The following is an 18,110-nucleotide window of genomic DNA, read 5'->3' on the forward strand; positions in this document are numbered from 1 at the left end:
AGATGATTGATCTGGGGATCAGCACTGATTCCTAAATTGAAATCATCTAGGTGCCACCTTCAGAACTTTTGTTGCATCTACATGTCACCTATGTGATTCTTTACTTATTTTTTCCCCTAGGTGCACTTACAAAAAAACTTAAGTCCAATTATTTCAAGAGAAGCTGTTTATCGATACTGAAAATGAAAAGTTAATATTATGTGCCATTAAGGGAACGTGGCAAAAATATAAACCCTACAATGTTTTTGGTAAATAAGTTCTAGCCAGAATCTGTTGTAAGCTGAAGTCCATGAGCCCTAGGAATACCCCTTCTGCTAAAAAGAGATTTGGAAGTGTTAGGGAGGCATTCAAGATGCATTAGCACCTAGTCGAGACTTTCTTCTTTCCTTAATCAGAAGATTAAAAGAGAATAGAAGAGAGAACAGCTTCATCATTGTGCAATTCGGTTTTATTTAACTTTTTGCTTATCAATCACCTAAAATAACCACCAACTCCCACACCCTTCCCTGGGCCCCTCTCTTGGAGGGCCATACCGCCTTTTTTTCTGTCAGTAGGATCCTCATCGGCTTGCATTGCCTCATCTAGAATTTCCTCAACTTTTGTAAGGCCTGGACCTGTATGGATTTAAACCACTGAACCAATTCAGCAGAATTGACTGCAGAGGCCATGGGCAACATTCTGCAAAGACCCTCCTGGAAAAGCCTTCCTTTCTCTGCTTCACTGGGCTAGGGTGAGAGGCACTCGCCAAGAGTTTCGGAGGCAGCCTGAATCCCTGCATTTCTTATTGATTGATTGATTGAGATGGAGTTTCACTCTGTCGCCTAGGCTGGAGTGCAGTGGCATGATCTCGGCTTACTGCAACCTCTGGCTCCTGGAAACCCTGCATTTCTAAGATTCTAGGACACTGATTGGGAGCCCATGGTCACTGATTGGGAGCCCATGGTGGGCATGCTGCCTGTGGCAGGAGGAGGTGGTACACACATGATAGATGGCCAGTGTGCCAGGTGCATGGGGGACGGGTGCAGGCGCAGTGGAGGCTCACAGGACAGGGCATCACCGGCAGGACTTCTCAGGCCTCAGTTGGGGCCTGAAATTTTTTTCCTGAGAACAACAGGATTATGCAGATAATCCCATTTAGGTTTTCTAAAGATCACTCTAGACACAGAGTGGAGCAAGAATTGGGGTAAATAGAGTGGGTATGAGGTGACTGATTAGAAAACCACTGACAGGTGGGGCACCTTTGTTCTTAAAAAAAAAAAAAACTTGGCAAAAGTGATGCTCCACCTAGAGGGGCAGAAAAGTTAATTATTAGTTTTTAATTACATGTGTAATCATGAATGATACTTATCTTAACACATTAAAATGCAATAGATAAGGCTGATGTTCAGTTTCACCACTACCCCATCCCAATACCATCCTCAGGTAAAATGACAGTTTGGAGTCTGGAGTGCATCTGACAGATCTTCATCTCTCTCTCCGTGTGTGTGTGTGTGTGTGTGTGTGTAACACAGCAGCAGCACACTGCACATCTCATTGCACAACTTGCTCTTTTTACTCAAAAATGTTTTGTGGTTCCACACTGTGAAAACATGTAGATCTATCTCAACTTCCTGAGCAGGGACAGAGTCCCTCTGGGTGGGAGTACTCTTCTTGATGAAGCCATTCTCCTATTAACGAAGAGTTTGGTCATCACCAGTGTTTCACACTTGCATGATGCTCCTTGGACACACTGTTTATATCTCCTTAGCCCAGGCAGGGTTTGCTCTAGGGAATAACCAAGAAGAGAAATTGCTGGGTCTTTGAGTGTTGTGTTGCACATTTTTAATAGCCATTTTCAAATTGCTTCCCAGTTTATACCCCTACCAGTAGCATATTAAATACCTCTCTTTTCCTCCAGCTTATAAAACTTTTTCTTCTTTTCCCCTTGGATGAGTAAAAGATGCTACCTTCTATGCCTGTGGACGGGAGGGCCTTTCCAGCCCTCCTTGCTTCTCACTAGGGGTCTGTTATCCATTCCGTCCGTGGAAGGCTGGCATTCTCTAGTAGAAAAAAGAACATGGAGGGACGATAAGACTTTTTTTTTTTTTTTTTAATCACAGAGAAGTAAGTTTCTCTTGACCAGACGTTATGTCCACTGGGCACAATTTGATGTTCTCACCAAATATTAATAGATTTGTTCCTCAGCAGAGGCACGATGGATCAGCCTGCTCTGGGGGGACTCTGTCACTGCAAAGGACACCAAGGCCTTCCTCTGTGCCCAGCCAATTCATTAGACCCGGTTAGCAATTTGCAAAAGAGATGAGTTGATCTGCAGGCTGCCTAGCCCCAGTGTTACTCAGCTACCTCCCAGAAAGCTCAGAGAAGCCCTGGCCTCCCAGGAGCCTGAGAGAGCAAATAGTAATATGCGAGGCTTTAGGCAGAGGCTGAGCAGAGTCGTCATTCCTCATTATAAACAGAAGCCGGAGAGATGAATTTCTCTGCCCTTCCTGGGTTAGGGTGGGATTTGGGGCCACAGTCCAGACTCCCGGGATAAAATGAGAAGGCTCACAAAGCTGGGGCTCCCAATATGAGAGCAGTGTTTCTGTTTTCAAGCTTTTATTATTCCCTGGTTATCTTATTTTGAAATGTTGCTACTGGAGGCAGAGCTTTAAACTCTGCATGCCTGTATTAGGAGGGACTCTTTGCGGTGTGAGGAAAAGAGGCTTGATTCAAATTGGCTTAGACAAACAAACAGAACCCAATTCATTATCTCACGGAACAGAGAGAATTGCTTCAAGCTCAGCTGGGTTCAGAGGCTCTGTAGGTGGGTGTGTTCATCTCTCTCCATCTCTGGGCAGCTCTCATTCTGACCAGCTGTTCTATGCTTGCGTTAGCGTGACCATTTTTTTTTTTTATTACTGAGTCCCCAAGCTCAATCTAACTGGCCTGGTTTGGTCATGTGGCTGTCCTTGACCCTGTCACTGGGGATGTTCAGTGGCCAGGTATGGGTCCTGCACCTGTCCTCGTACTGAGGGTTGGGTTGGGGCCATCTCTGCTACAGCCATAAAGAGGAGGCCGAGGAGGGCAGATCACTTGAGGTCACGAGTTCAAGACCAGCCTGGGCAACATGGTGAAACCCCCTCTCTACTAAAAATATAAAAATTAGCCGGGTGTGGTGGCATGCACCTGTAATCCCAGCTACTTGGGAGGCTGAGGTAAGAAAATTGCTTGAACCCAGGAGGCGGAGGTTGCAGTGAGCCAAGATCGTGCTACTGCACTCCAGCCTGGGTGACAGAGTGAGACTCTGTCTCAAAATAATACAACATAAAAAGAGTAAATGAGAGATGGTTCCCCCTAAAGAACAGGGGGTCAGGCAAGTAATCACAGCAGATGTCCCCTCTTCCTCCATGCAGACATGGGGAAACCATCTTACTCATGGCTTAATGCAATTAGGTATGCATTTGTGAGCCACTGAGTGTCTTCTGAAGCCCCATGAGAGGAGAGGAACAGAAGATGGCTTGAGCCCTCACCTCAAGGAGCTTAGGAACCGGTTGGTGGACCAGGACACCTTTGTGACACAGATGACAGTCACGTAGCCTGAGGGTCCCAGGCAATTACTGGGGCCTGTTCTGTGCCAGGCAATGTGTGGGAGCAGGAAGAGAGGCAAACGAGAACATGACATGGCCCTTGTCCTTAGGGAGAGCCCAGTGTGGCAAGGGGAGCCGGCACAGACTGATAAACAAGTCATTACAAATGCAGTGCGGTGAGCTCGCTGATATGATTAAGCTTCCAAATGAGGGATCCTGACAAGGCCTGCTGGAGCGGAGAGGGGAGAGTGTGCTAGCATAAACAAGAGCACAGCAGGGGGTGGGGCACGCTTCCGACGCTCACCCCAAAGGCCTCTCCATTTGGCCCCCCACTGCAGAAAGGAATGTCAGCAGGGCATGTGGGAGAACCGAAGGCTGTCACTCTTTATCATGCCTTCTTTCAACCCTCGATCATAAAGAATTTTTGCCATATACTCTAAACTGCTGGGAATGGAGCACTTAACTACTATGTACTTATTTATCTAAAATGCTAAGTGTTTCCCTTAGCAATCACTAATAGATTCCTGTAGAAACGGAGTGCCATGATTAGAATTCTGATGTCTGTGCCGACAGAAGGTGGGAAGGCAACAATAGGTAGTGCACTAATGATGGGTTCAGTGGGGAGGTGGGTGGGTAGGACGATATAGTCGTTGAAGGAGAAGGTTGAAATATGGGCATTTTAAAGATAAATATGTGTTTATGTTAAAAGTTGAGAGAGAGGAGAGGGAGAGAGAGAAACTCTCATACCTTCAATCCCATAGCCGAAATGGGGACGGTTCTGCTTTTGAAAGACTTTCTGAAAACCGTTCTCATATTTGAGTTGCAAGACCCCCTTCTCAGCAGAGGGCCACAAATGAATCCTGAGTTATGTTCTGGAATATTCCTATGCAACGTGCTGGAACCAGTAGCCAAATAGAATCAGCGGATGAGGCAGGAAGAAAAATGAGGATCTCAGGGATGGAACTCAACAGGCTACAAATGGGACACAAAGGGCAAGAGTCACCCTCAACAAAATCACGGAGGCACTAGGCGCACCTTGCGGGGTCTGTTTCCCCGACACCCACCTGCTGCCTGGTCTTCACAAGGGTCCAGGCCCTTTTGGTTTTGGAGGCAGATGAGCCTGTAGGATTAATTCTAACTACGGTGTGAGTGGAACCTAGGGGAGAAGTAACTTTAGGGGCTACAGAGAGAAACCTTCAGTGACACTGACACTGGGAAGGTGATTCTCTTCTCAGCTCCCCCTCAAGCCTCTTGATCATGCCATGGAGAAAGTCTTGTTTTGATTCCACCTTTAACACTTGCCTAAACCCCTTCCTAACCTCCCTTTTAATCAGAGAGAAAGAGGTTAGGTTTCAACATCTAGCTAGAGTTTGAGAACACAATTCTGTTTTTATTGTTATTTTTAAAGAAGAATCTGCTCCTTCTGATGCCAGACACTCCAAAGTCTCCTCAACCATGTTACTCCATTAACCTTGGAAAGCCTAATGTTTCCCTTTCTCTCTCTCAGCCTCCTTTGAGGCCAAGGCTGGTACAGGATAAATAATTTTGCTTTCTGGATTTAGAGGAATTGGTTTGAGTCTTGACTTTTACTAGTTCTTTGGGCAAGATTTGTTCCTTCTCATTGTCTCAGGTCCTCATTTGTAGAATGGGGCTGGAGTTTCTGAGTCCATAATTCATTTAATCTGGTGCCCAAGAACCACATGAAGCCTGTCTAGGAATACCTGACTCATTTGCCCTTGAGATTGAGGAGAGGCTCAAGTTACATGAGACAGTGACTGTGAAAGTGCTGTGTGAACTACAAAGGACTTTACAGTGTGTGGTTATCATGGCTGGGAGGTGGTGGGAGGTGGCAGGGGTAAGCATGCACTGAATTTTCACCCCAGGTCTGGACAAGACGTCTTCAAGCCAAAGGAGGGAGTCAGTGAACGGTACAGGTCCATACTTCCCCCAGCAGGGAGCTCGTGGGGATTCGGGAGTACATTCTGGGCCCTTGAGTTTGTGCTACATGCATGCCTATGGTGCTCTTCCTGCGGGGGTGAGACTCGCCCTCCAGGTTGAGAAAATGATGAAACTGGAATAATCCTCCAAGCTCCAACTCGTTCCAGAGGCCTCCCTGGCAATATTGTGCTCTTGTAGGGACCCCATCGTCCTCTAGGTAAATGGTTCACACTGGCCCTCACCCCACCGCTGGCTGCTGGCAGGGAGCATGGGGAATCTGCTCCAAAAACAACCATTGCTTCCTGCAGTAGCATTTTGAGAGTTTCCTCCAAATGTTTTTCCTCATCTAATTTTCAGTATGGCCCCGTGGGGTCAGGAGGTGATGTGTGGCCAGCCCTGTCCTAATTAGGAGTCTTGCCCAAGTTCATACGTTGAGGAAAAGAAATGCAAGCTCAGTTCCAAGGTTTTTCCCTTGCTAAAACTCTTAAAATTTTGGCTTGCTTATTTCCTTAACTTCCAAAGGACATGAAAAAGTGATTTTTGTACCACCCTCCACATAGACATTAGCGATCATTTTCAGTCATTTTCAGCTTTCCGGTTTTGCTAGGAGGCACCTGGCGTGCCGGGAACGGACAAAAGCCATTTTTCTAAGTACTAGCGTTTGAAATTATTAAGTGTTCATTAAGCACCCCCGGGTGCAAAGCACTCTCAGAGATGTTTATTTCTCAATTTTCCATAATTTCCTTATTTTTTTTTCCCCTAGCTAAAGGCAGATTGAAAAATGAAGTCAGTGCATTGGAGTCTGAATCATAGTTAATGTGCGACGCCCCCTCCCTTAACTGCGCTGTTTTCTTTCTGCCTCCTCCTGTCTCCCGGCTTATCAATCTGATAAAGTTCTTTTAAACCCCTACTCAGGGGCTGTAACTTTTGCTTTATTCCCACGGGCATGGCAGGAAGCGATCAACGCAGAGCCCCGAACCCCACTCGCCCCCCGGGCTGGGCTGGGCTGGGCTGGGCTGGGGGTCGAGCTCAGCGAAGCCTCGAGAAGGCTGCAGGGCGCCCGGGCGGGCGGCGGGGTGGGTGCGGACCCCTGGCTGGGCGCTCCCGAGACCCCCCTACCCCGGTGGGTGGGCGCCCGGGGGCCTGGAGAGCCGCCTAGCCACGTGGATGCTTCTGGAAGAACACAAAGCCCGGGCCCCCTCCGCCCCCGCCGGCGCCGAGCCTCAATCTTGCAGGAGCAGAGAAAAAAGGCTCTGTTTTTCTCTCTCTCTTTTTTTTTTTTTTGACAACAACCTCACATAACCTCCAAAGTTACCCATGAATTTACCAAAACTTTTTATGAAACTATTTTAACCTCTGGTGGGGGTTAAAAAACAAGCCTTGTGAATTTATTACCCGGAAAAAAGCGCAGTGGGCTGGGGTTTACAGCAAAGCCGCTTTCCAAGCTCCGCGGGGGCCCCCTAGCGCCCATCGCGGGCGCCACCGACGCCAGGCTCGCTCCTCGCTCCGCCGCGCAGCACGGCCTGGGGTCGGTCTGGGAGGGAGGCGGGCAGACCCCAGACCCGTGCAATCAGGGGCACCTGCTCTGAACACCAGGGACCCGGCGGTACAAATTTATTTTATGTTCGTAGGGGTTTCCGTGGTAGAACCAAGGGAGCAGGCTGAAGCCGAAGGAAGGGAGAGCAGGGTTTTGGTCCTAGTTCCTTGGCTTCTGGAAATCGGCTGGGACCCCCCGTTGAGCAAGCGACTGTCCTCACGGCCCCCGCACCAGACGACCCCAGCCTGTGGATAATGTTTCACTGCCCTCACATAAACGCCACCCAGAAATGCAAGAATAAGAATGTTCACGAAGAGGGGAGGCAGGAGCCCCAGCTGAGAACAGGAGGAGGCAGGAAGGGGGCCTTGGAGGAGGTCGGAGGGGGGACATTATTTCAGTTTCCCAGGACCAGGGTGAGAGATGGGGGTGAAAGAAGAAAAAGGACAAAACGGGGTGCCGAAGGCTCTATTGGGTGCTCTCTGTCCGCAGGGATGTAAAGCAGAATACAGGATTCTGCCGCAAAATGCAGGCTCCCAATCGCTGCACGGTGACCAGGAGTCCCGGACCCTTCGCTTGCCAAGTGTGTGCGATGGTTCCTTCCTCTCCAGCTTGCAGACACACTGGTTCTCTTTCAGAACTAGCCATGTTTTTTAAAAGCACATGGGAAAATGTTAATAAGCAAACGTTTTAACAGAGAGATGCAGGAGGAGAGAGCCGGCAGCAGCCTCCCAGCAGAGGCAGCGGTGCTCCAGCGGCTATTGGAACGGGCCTCGGAGGAAAGCACTCAGGCTCGCGGTCGAGTTTCAACACCTGTAGTCATGTCATCCTAGGGACGTGTCTCAGCTCTTCTCTGCCTCGGTTTCCCCATCTGTAAAACGGGGGTGATAGTAACACTACACAAGATATATCTAGAATTTGAAAGAGTGCTTTGAATCGTATAACCTTGGCTGTTGTGTGGTGAGAAGGCCAGCTGGCTGGTATTCATCTAGCTCTACGGGGAAGGCAGAACCCAGATTTTACATTAAGTAAAATCTCTCAATTTTTACAGGGTGCTAATTTAAACACATACACACACGCACGGATGTGCACTTGCACACATACCCCATCTGGGCCCAAATACAGTCAGCTAGTTTGAGACCTTTACTTCAAAGGCTGCCAGGAGGCCACGGGACAGGAGGGAGGAAGGAAGGAGTCATCTCTCCCTGTCATCCACCACCCCCACCTCCAGGCCACTTGAGCCAAACACTGAAACCAGTGTGGCCAGCGCTCTTTTGGGGGTGGATGGATTACGGGGAAACATGTCCTTCTTTTCCGTTCCCCCTGGGAGAATATAGGAGGGCACCCACTTTGAGTACCCTCGCACCAGGATGTGATGGTGCGTGGCGGTTGGGGGGACTTCCTCTTGTTCCTGGAGACCTGCTTCCCCTCCCAACAAGTGTGTGCTCTGCACGCCCGGCTTCTCACCAGCCCAGGTACCTCGCCACCTGGGTGCTTTGAGGTGCCCATGGGCTTCTCATCCGTGGTTTGGTAGCATCCTCTTCCAAGCTGACTTCTCATGTGTTCCAGGAGGCCAACACTCTCCTGCACCCTAGGGCAGGAGAGCACTGGGTGGGGGGCGCCTTTTCTGCCTCGTCCCATCCCAGCCTTCTTTTGTTCCCTCCTGATGGCTTACCCTGATGCCCTGATCATCTAATAGACTCTAATTGCCCCACTGCCTTGACGAATCCGACTGTTCTTTGCACATCATCCAGCCCTGGTAGCTTCACTCCTTCAAGCATCCACGCATTCAGTAGCTGTTTGCTGGGCAACTACTAGGTGTTAGACATTGTTTCTTGAGGGGAAGATCAAGCACATTTCTCTGACTTTCGATTGTTTCTTAAAATGTTGAGGCTTTACAGTTGAACAGAGAAGGTTTAATAGTCGTTCAATCTAATAGAGAAAACAACAACAGGAATTACTTGCTACAGTGATTCCAAAAGGGCAGCCCAGAGAGAATACTGAGAACCAAAGACATGTATTCTCATTCATCTTTGTCCAAACAAATTAAATATGTTATTGATTTTTAAAAGTCCCTACATTAATGGTTGAAAAGTAATTGGTTTTGTATGTTTTAATATGAAAACAATATTTTTAAAAATTGCTTCCTGGATTTGTAGGGTTTTTAAATTTTGTGATTTTTTTTTTCCTTTTTCATTCGGTAGAGTAGAATACTGCATGCTTTTAACTGGTGGGGGAAAAGCTCTTTATTAGTCTTTTCATTAGTCTATATCTGTTGTGTTCCGTTGTGTTTAATTTCAATTAATCTGGATTCATTTAAGTAATATTCCATTATAGGTTCAATGCATGTATTTTTTTTTTAACTTAAGAAATGGGGAATATTTTTTGGTCAATTTTAAGTAACTGTGCATTAAAGCTAGGAAAACCCACTTAACGTGGTTTACTCTGGAAGTCTCCTTGAAGAAGAAGTTGTTCTTTTTTATTTTGTTAGGTTTTGTGTTTACCTTTCCCAGTCTCGCCTTGGATTTTCCATGGCTGGTTTAGCAAGACTTGCGTTGGTCCTGACAGCTCAAGTCTTTTGGTGCTTCTGAGGACGCAGGGCATATTTCTTCTTTGCTTCTAGTTTCACCACTCAATAAATTTGTGGAGTCACCAAGAAGTCATCTGTGTAGTTTGATAAGGCAGAAAATGATGATTTCTCTATTATTTTGCTTAGAAGGATGAGAAACTAGATTAATCAATGTCTGTTGGAAATGCCTCTTTATAGAAAAGACTGGCTTCTTTCATCAGAGTCATGATTTGTGGCTCATATGCAGACACATTAGATGGTTTTCCAGGGGACAGGAGCAGACAATCAAACTCTGAATTTTAAGTCTGTCATTAGATGACATGAGGTAAACTTTAGTCCACCTTTATTACGGTTAGGGGGGTGGTGGGGGCCAGCAGGCCTCCATGGAGTTCACCCATCTGATTCTCTGGGGCATCAGGGAAATCGTGCAATGTCTGTAAGAGTTAGGAGAATGTTTTGGTATGTGTTACCATTCTTGGTAGAAAGAGACTAAAACCCAGCTCAAAAAGGTTTAAGCACAAAAGGGAATTTGTTTGCTCATGTGATGAAAGAGCCCAAGGTAGTTCCAGCTGGATCCAGGGATGTAAACAATGTCACCAGGGCTCTGTTGATCCCTCTTCAAATCAGAGTAGACGTTCCTCTGGGTTGCCTTCATCCCTGGGCACGTGGTGGCCCCATGGCCCTGGCTTATATCCTACCTACTTTCTGTTCAAAATCCCAGCATCAGTGTAGGTCTTATGCCTGGCCCCGAACCTTCTACTTGGCCAGGTGGGTGGAATATGCTCACTCCAAGAGATGAAAAGGAGTGGTCATAAGTCACCCAGCTTATATTGAGGAGGGATATTCTCTAAAGGAGAACTGAGGTGGGGCATGGCTGCTGAACACATGGCACAGATGCCGATCACAGCCTGATCTGCTTCCTAATAGGTAGAGGTGCTCAGTGAGTTGCTCGGCCAGCAAGCTGCCTTCTCCATGTTTTGTGCTACAAGTGATATTGGTAGTGGATGCTGTTGGTGTCCTGTCTAGAACCCCTCTCCACCAGGCCAGGCCTCCACCCATTCCCATCTTTTTCTTACCCCTTCCTGCTTCTCTTATTCCCTCCACATTTTTCTTGGGAGTACCCCCTTAATAAAGCACTTTCACAAGAGCCCAAGTTATATGTAAATCATGAAATGCAGCTCTTTCTCATTCATGCCTGATATAAGGCTATCACCTATTTTCTCAACACAAAGACTGAAAATTTTGGGGCCAACCCGAAATATATAAAGATGTAGAAGAAAAAGGCAAATTTCTACTGTAGTTTATTAATCTAGTTGCCTCTGTCCCTTTAAATCATGCATTACATAAAATCTTAGTTTGGGGACATTATGTTTTCTGCTCACATTTTGCAAAGCAATTCTAGCTGAACTTGTAGCATGCATCTTTGATAATGTCTTTGTCATCACCAGAGCCACTTGTTTGAGTCATCTAATGGAGTTTTCAGAGCGTAGCATTTCACTTTCATCCCAGCTCTTTGAGATTTAGTCCTTTTAGAATCGAAGTACAATGCCATAATAGAAATCTATCCACAGCCATAAGCACCCGTTCACCTGACATTAGGACAGTCACTTTCATTTCTCCCGTAGGTGCCTATTTGCAATTTCCAGCAAATAAACATGTTCTCTTTTACTTTTTAAATCAGTCTTTAAGAGACTTGTTTACAATAGCATCCAGTGCTCGCTTATAATTGGATCCCAAATGCTCAAGAATAATGACTACATTTGTGTTAAAGGTTCCCCTTCCGTCACCTTTTTCTAAACCAATTTTCTCAGATGATGTCTATAAGTGACCCAGACCAGCACTGAATGGCGTCATTTCAGGCTAATGTATCTTCCCAAACAGTATTTTGTAATTCAAAATGAAGTAATTGAGAGCGTTCTCTGTAAAATGGGAGCCTTTGTATGAATCCGATTTTTAAGGTAACTATTTTCTGAGATAAATTTTGGAGGAAAAATCTCTTACACTGAGACATATCTGCTCCTTAGTGTCATAGGTGCTCTGAGATCTCATTAGAGGGGTTGAAATGGGATCAGCTCCACTTGCTTGACTCAGATGTAACATTTGGAAAGTAAAATAACATTTGGCTGGATATGGAGAAATGCCTTCTTTATTTTAATACAAACAGAAGTAGAAAAAGACCTAGTATGTAATTGGAGGATCCAGTCATACAGGGATATTTGGGAGCAACTCTATCTTCTCATGCATTATTTTAAACAATCATTCGTTTTAACTTTCATTGTTTTGAATACCCTCAAACTTCAGTTATATTGATTCCTCATCCATATTATAATTGGTTTCCATTGTCTTATATTATGTAATAAGAATAGTAGTAGGAATAATCTTAGCTAACACCATCATAAACACCTCAGTGGGGTTTATGTTTCTGATGGATCAGTCACTATTATGGGCCCATTTTTTTTTCTCTTTTTGAAAAAAATATAAGCACCATAATGATAGTCACTTTAAAGTTGAGAAAACATGCATAGAGAAGTTAAGTGACTTTACTGGAGGTTACAGGAAAAGCAAGAGCTATGAATCTAGGAAGTCTGACTCCAGACCCTTGTTAAGATGTTAGGAAATGCTGGGCTTTCCATTTCAACCTCATAGGTTATAGTGATAATTGCAAATAAATATTCAGAAAAACTTTTAATAAAAATATGTATATTAATCATCATAAATATATAACGTATGCATGTTGTATATCAAAGGTACCATAGGTATATTTGTAACACAGCAGTATCTACTTTCTATCAAATGTATGTTTACCTGTTATGTAAGTTAGATATTGTTGTGTAGCAAACCACCCTAAAACTCAGTGTCTCATGACAACATGTGTTTATTACTGCTCATGGATCTCTGAGTCAGCTAGGTATTGTGCTGGTTTGAGCCAGGCTCGGCTGATCTTGCTGGGTTTGCTCATTCGTCTGTGGAGCCAGCTGGGGGAAATGCTGGCAGGTTGATGGGAAATTGGCTGGTCTAGGATGGCCTCACTCACAGACATGGAAGTTAGTTTGCTGCTGACAGCCAGCCAACTTCCATGCAGCCAACCAACTTCCATGCTGCCAACCAACTTCCATGCTTGTGAGTGAGGCCATTCTAGACCAGCCAGTGGGTGTAGAAGACCAGCCAATGGGAACATCCTAGGCCTAGTGAGGCCATCCTAGACCAGCCAGTGGGGGTGAAAGAACTTTATGTCTTCCATCCTCCCATGAAGGCTGGGCATGGTGACAGAGAGAGGAGAGAGAGAGGGCAAGCGAGTGAGCACAGGAGCACAAAGGGCTCTTTAAAAAGTGATATATATTAGTTGCACATTTTTTGCAGTCCATGTGATATTTTGATGCCTGCATACAATATGTAATGACCAAGTCAGGGAAATTGGGATTTCCATCACCTCAAATGTTTATCTTTTCTTTGCGTTGGGAACATTATAAATCTTCTAGCTATTTTGAAATATACAGTAAATTGTCATGTAATTCGAATTTCATTACTGTACCATCAAATACTAGATTTTATTCTTTCTGACTATATTTTTGTACACCTTCACCAGTTTTTCTTTACCTGCCCCTCTCCTTCCCTTCCCAGCCTCTGTTAACCACCGTTCTACTCTCTACCTCTGCGAGATCTACTTCTTTAGTCTCACGTGAGTGAGAACATGTGATGTTTTTCTTTCTGTGCCTGACTTATTTCACTTAACATAATGATGTCCAGTTCTATCCATGTGGCTGCAAATGATAGAACTGTATTCCTTTTTATGGCTGAATAATACTCCATTGTGTATACATACCACATTTTCTTTATCTGTTCATCCAGGTATGGGCTCTTAGGTTGATTCCACATCTTGGCTGTTGTGAATAGCGTGGCAGTAAACATGGGAGTGCAACTATCTCTTTGGTATAACGATTTCCCTCCTTTTGGCTAAACACCTAGCAGTGCAAGGCTCTTGAGACTTAGATTGGGAACTGGCGTGGCATCACCTCTGTTGCATTCTGCTGGCCAAGGAGAGTCACAAGACCAGCTGAGATCTGAGGCATGGGAAAATCAGCCCCACCTCCTGATGGTCCTGATGGGAGACCCTGAAAATCACATTGCAAAGGGCATGAATACAGGGAGTGGTGAAGAATGGAAGCTCTTTCTCCCCAAGCAGTCAACCATACCTTCTACTTTAGGCATGTGTAGCAATTTAGAACACATTTGCTAGAAACTTTTAATAAACAAGTGATTTATTTTTCCATATAACAAGGCATCTGGGTATAGGTGGTCTGGTTGCTATAGCTGGTCCAGGATATTATCATTGATCTGGGATCTTTCTCTGTTCCTGCCCCACCCACCCCTACTCTCTTCATTTAATTTTTTGGGTAGCATGATCACAGCAGCAAAGTGAGGCACCATGCTGTGTTTCAGGCAGGGGGGAAAGAAAGAACCTGAAGCCCTATGGGGTATGCCTTTCAAAAGCTCTCTGGAGGGCTTCCAGCAATTCCTCTGTACAGCTCATTATCTAGAACTGGGTCACAAGACTACCCTGGCTTTGGGGAATCCTGGAGAAGGAGTATTCTAGAGGGGCACTAAACATCACTGGAGTCTTACTGGTGAGAAAGAAAGGGGAGAATGAGAGTAGGTTGACATCTCACAGTGTCTCCCCCAGCATGTAATACTAGTTTTCCATCTGAGACAATAATATAAAATTTATTTTTAAAATAATCTTATTTAAGTGAAAAAAGGAATTCATTAAACAGTTGAATGTAATTACTAGTCTAAATCATACGTTGGCAAACTTTTGCTGTAAAAGACCAGATAATTAATTTTTTTTTTGTCTCTGCTAGCCATGCCGTCCTGTTGCAACTATTCAATACCATTGTGGGGAGAAAACAGCTACAGACAAAAATGTTAACAAATGGAACCCCACCTCTACTCAAAATACAAAAATTAGCTGGGCATGGTGGCAGGTGCCTGTAATCCCAGCTACTTAGCAGGCTGAGGTAGGAGAATCGCTTGAACCCAGGAGGTGGAGGTTGCAGTGAGCTGATATCAAGCCAGTACACTCCAGCCTGGATGACAGAACAACAGAGTGAGACTCTGTCTCACAAAAATAAATAAATAAATAAATAAATAAATAAATAAATAAATAAATAGAAATAAAGAAATGGACATGGCTGTGTTTCAAAAAAAACTTTCTTTAAAGATAAATGGACATGGCTGTGTTTCAATAAAACTTTATTTACATAAACAGAACACAAAAGAGATTTGGCCTGTAGCCTATAGTTTGCTGATGCCTGGTCCAGATAATTTGCAGATATAACAAAACAATGAAGGCTTAATATTTGGTGGTTGACAGACATAGCAAATTTACCAAGGATATATGGGGATAGCCAAAGTTTAGGAACTAGGCTAAAGTTTAGAGCTCACACTGTAACCTTTCACATTACCATGGTATTAAGTACAATATAGTTTTGGCACTCTCATGAAGACTGAAAATGCCAATGAATTTAAAAAGATACATAAAGTTTGTTTCTCTCACAAATAACCACCGGGTGAGAGCAGTCTGGGTCTATTATGGAGGCTCCATGGTGTGCTGGAGGCCAGGTTTCTTCTGTCCTATTCCTCTACTCTCTTCACCATAGGTTTTCCCCTTATTTTTTTGTGGTCAAGGATGGGTGCTCCAGCTCCTGCCATTAGATCAGCATTCCAGCTGAAAGAAAGAAGAAAAGAGGAAGGAGAGAGTACCTACTTCCCTGTAAGGACATGCGGTGGATATTGCACGTATCACTGCCTCTCATATCTCTTTAGCCAGAAATGAGTTACCCGGTCATACTTAGCTGTAAGGAAACCTGGGAAATGTAGTTTTTAGCAGAACAACAATGTGCTGTAGCTGGAAAGTAGGTTCTTATTACTGAGGAAAAGGATCAGAAATAGGCAACTTGCATGCTCTGCCACATGAGCTAGAGATCTAGATAAGGTGAAAGTCCACATTTTTTTTCCTTATAAAGAATAATTTCAGTTAGTCTTCATGCCAGAATGACATTTTCCAGGCACCATTTTCAGGCTAAGATTTCCCTTATGCTTCGATCATTAGTCTCTCAAGGCAGTAGTAAAATCTTATTCATTATTGTGCTCCCCAGCACGGTGTAAAAAGTCAAGTTAAAAAAAAAATGACAGAATTTTAAATTCTAGTTAGAGAAAAACGTGTTTTTGCTTGTTTGTCTGAAGAAAGCAAGTGATACTGTGTCAAGAGTCTTATGCCTAAGCACCCATGTTCCATGTTCATGTTTATGAGCCTGGAGATGCACATCGCTCTCAATTTCTTCCGCTTTCAAACACTTCTGTTTGAAACCTGTCTGCACATTCTCCCCACCGTCCGCCCCTTGCCATTTGTAAAAGAAGGAACAAAGTCTCCCCTTTGTCAAGGCAGCTATGGGTGCTGCACCTGGGGAGGTTAGTTTTCTTCCTTGTCACTTCCAGTCAGTTATTGCTGCTTTTCCACTATTGCCTACAGAAGAATTCTCAAATTATATGGTGAGCTACAGTAATAACAGAAGTAAAAACACCTTGCTGTGATTTACACAGAACAAGTCGTGAGAGATTGTCACCAGTGCATGAAAGTGTCCCATTATTTGTATATATTTTGCTGTTCCTTCCCAGTGGACCCCACTGATCACTGAGGGAGAGCTTATGGATAGACCTATACACCCTTCCAGAAAGTTAATACTGTATGTAACGAGAGAAGAGAAACTCTGGCACAAGGAATACACAAACCTGGGTTGGCTCTCACTTTCTGTTACAGCAACACTCCCTGCTGAAACAGGGCTGAAATGTATGGACACCTTTAATCCATTTCTTCTTGGAAATACCTTCAAAATTCATATTTAGCTTTAAAGAGAACTACCGTTTTAAAGAAGAAAACAACTACTTGATAAGTGCAAATTGACATTAAATGGAGTTTAAAAAATGATCAGGGTTTTAAAATATGATTATAATCAGTGAGAATAGTGGAGCAGAGTCAAATCATTATTGATCTTGCTCATGGGGGTTGGAGGAAAGAACTGCTGTGAATTAATCAGAAAAGGATATTTTCTGTAAAGCCTGTCCATCTGTGAATTCTCCCCAGAGTCCACCTCAGCCCTGGGACCCCCGAGACACTGGGCACTTAGTTAACCCTTTGATAAACCTTCCAACAGGATCTACAATCATGTTAAAGGAGAAAACATCTCTGTGCAGGGATTGTATTTGAGATTTTGAAGTGGAAAAGTAGTCAATGGTATAAGTTTTGGAGTCAGACTAGTTTTCATTCATTAATTTCAGTAGGTATCTCATGAGCATCTATTATGTGCCCCACACAGTGTTTTAGGTATTGGAAAAACTGATGATCATGGCAGATTACTCTTGGAGCTGATATCCCAGCTAGTGGGAGATGAGCCACGGACCACAAATGAGTGACTCAGATAACAACATACAATGATGTCATAAAGACGGCACTAACAGGAATAACAGCCCCACATTTTTGGAGCACTGTGTTTCAGATCCTAAACTTGGTGCTTGTAGTATCAACTCATTTAACTTTCTCCACCTTCCTTGCAGGAAGTTCTAGGATTCCTCTCATTTTATAGGTGAGGACCCTGAGGCGCGCGCACACACACACACACACACTCACACACACACACACACACATACAGAGAGAGAGAGAGAGAGACAGAGGCAGACAGATAGACTTGCCCCAGGTTACATGGCTTGGTGTTGGCAGAGGCAGGATTTAAACCTGGCAACTGGCTCTGAGGTCCAAGTTCTTAGTGGTTGCATTGTTACCTGCCTCTGCATGAAGGTGAGAGTCACCATTGTCTTTACAACCCAGAGGCACAGGAGCTGTTGTCTCTTCCCTTCACATTCAGTACTGGGCACAGGACAGTGGCTGGCACAGTGAGCTCACCCAAATGATGGCCAAGGTGCACCATTTTGGCCAAGGTTCTTCTCCCAACATTTGCCTTTGAGTCCCTCCTGGTGCAGTAGGGTGAAAAAAATCTGAGTAGCAAGAACACAGGTGGCCTGAGAATGAAGGGGAACTCAATAGGGTCTGTTTACCCACTGGACAATAGTAAAGCCAAAATGCAAAGCAAATGACAGACCAACAAACACACACATGAAACAAACCTCAGTCTTATCGGGAAACAGCAAAGAATTGAGATTCTGTGAAAGCCAAAGCCTCCATAAATGATTATTTCAGTGGAAGGAGAGTAAACAAGTGGCCATCCAACCTCTTCTCCATCCAAAATACCTTGCATTCAATAAATATGGAAGTATCATGTCCCCTTTAGGGGACGTGGCCATTTGAAAGTTTTATTTTTCAGACCTACATCACTCCTCTGCTTTATCTCAAACACCTGACAGGAATCAGGACACGAACCCTAAAGAATTTTCTCAAGCTGTCTCTAATTTTCTTGGGGATCAGAGCTGACAACTCTGATCTGACAATTGC

At 44.6% G+C, this 18,110-nt stretch overlaps 1 protein-coding gene across 1 annotated transcript in view; it reads left to right on the forward strand.

Annotated features, from left to right (window-relative positions):
- Positions 1–18,110, forward strand: part of ZNF831 (zinc finger protein 831) — a 94,635-nt gene that overhangs the window by 51,201 nt on the left and 25,324 nt on the right. The window lies entirely within an intron of this gene.

The sequence above is a fragment of the Pongo pygmaeus genome, chromosome 21 (assembly GCF_028885625.2).
Source record: "Pongo pygmaeus isolate AG05252 chromosome 21, NHGRI_mPonPyg2-v2.0_pri, whole genome shotgun sequence".
Taxonomy (NCBI): Eukaryota; Metazoa; Chordata; class Mammalia; order Primates; family Hominidae; genus Pongo; species Pongo pygmaeus.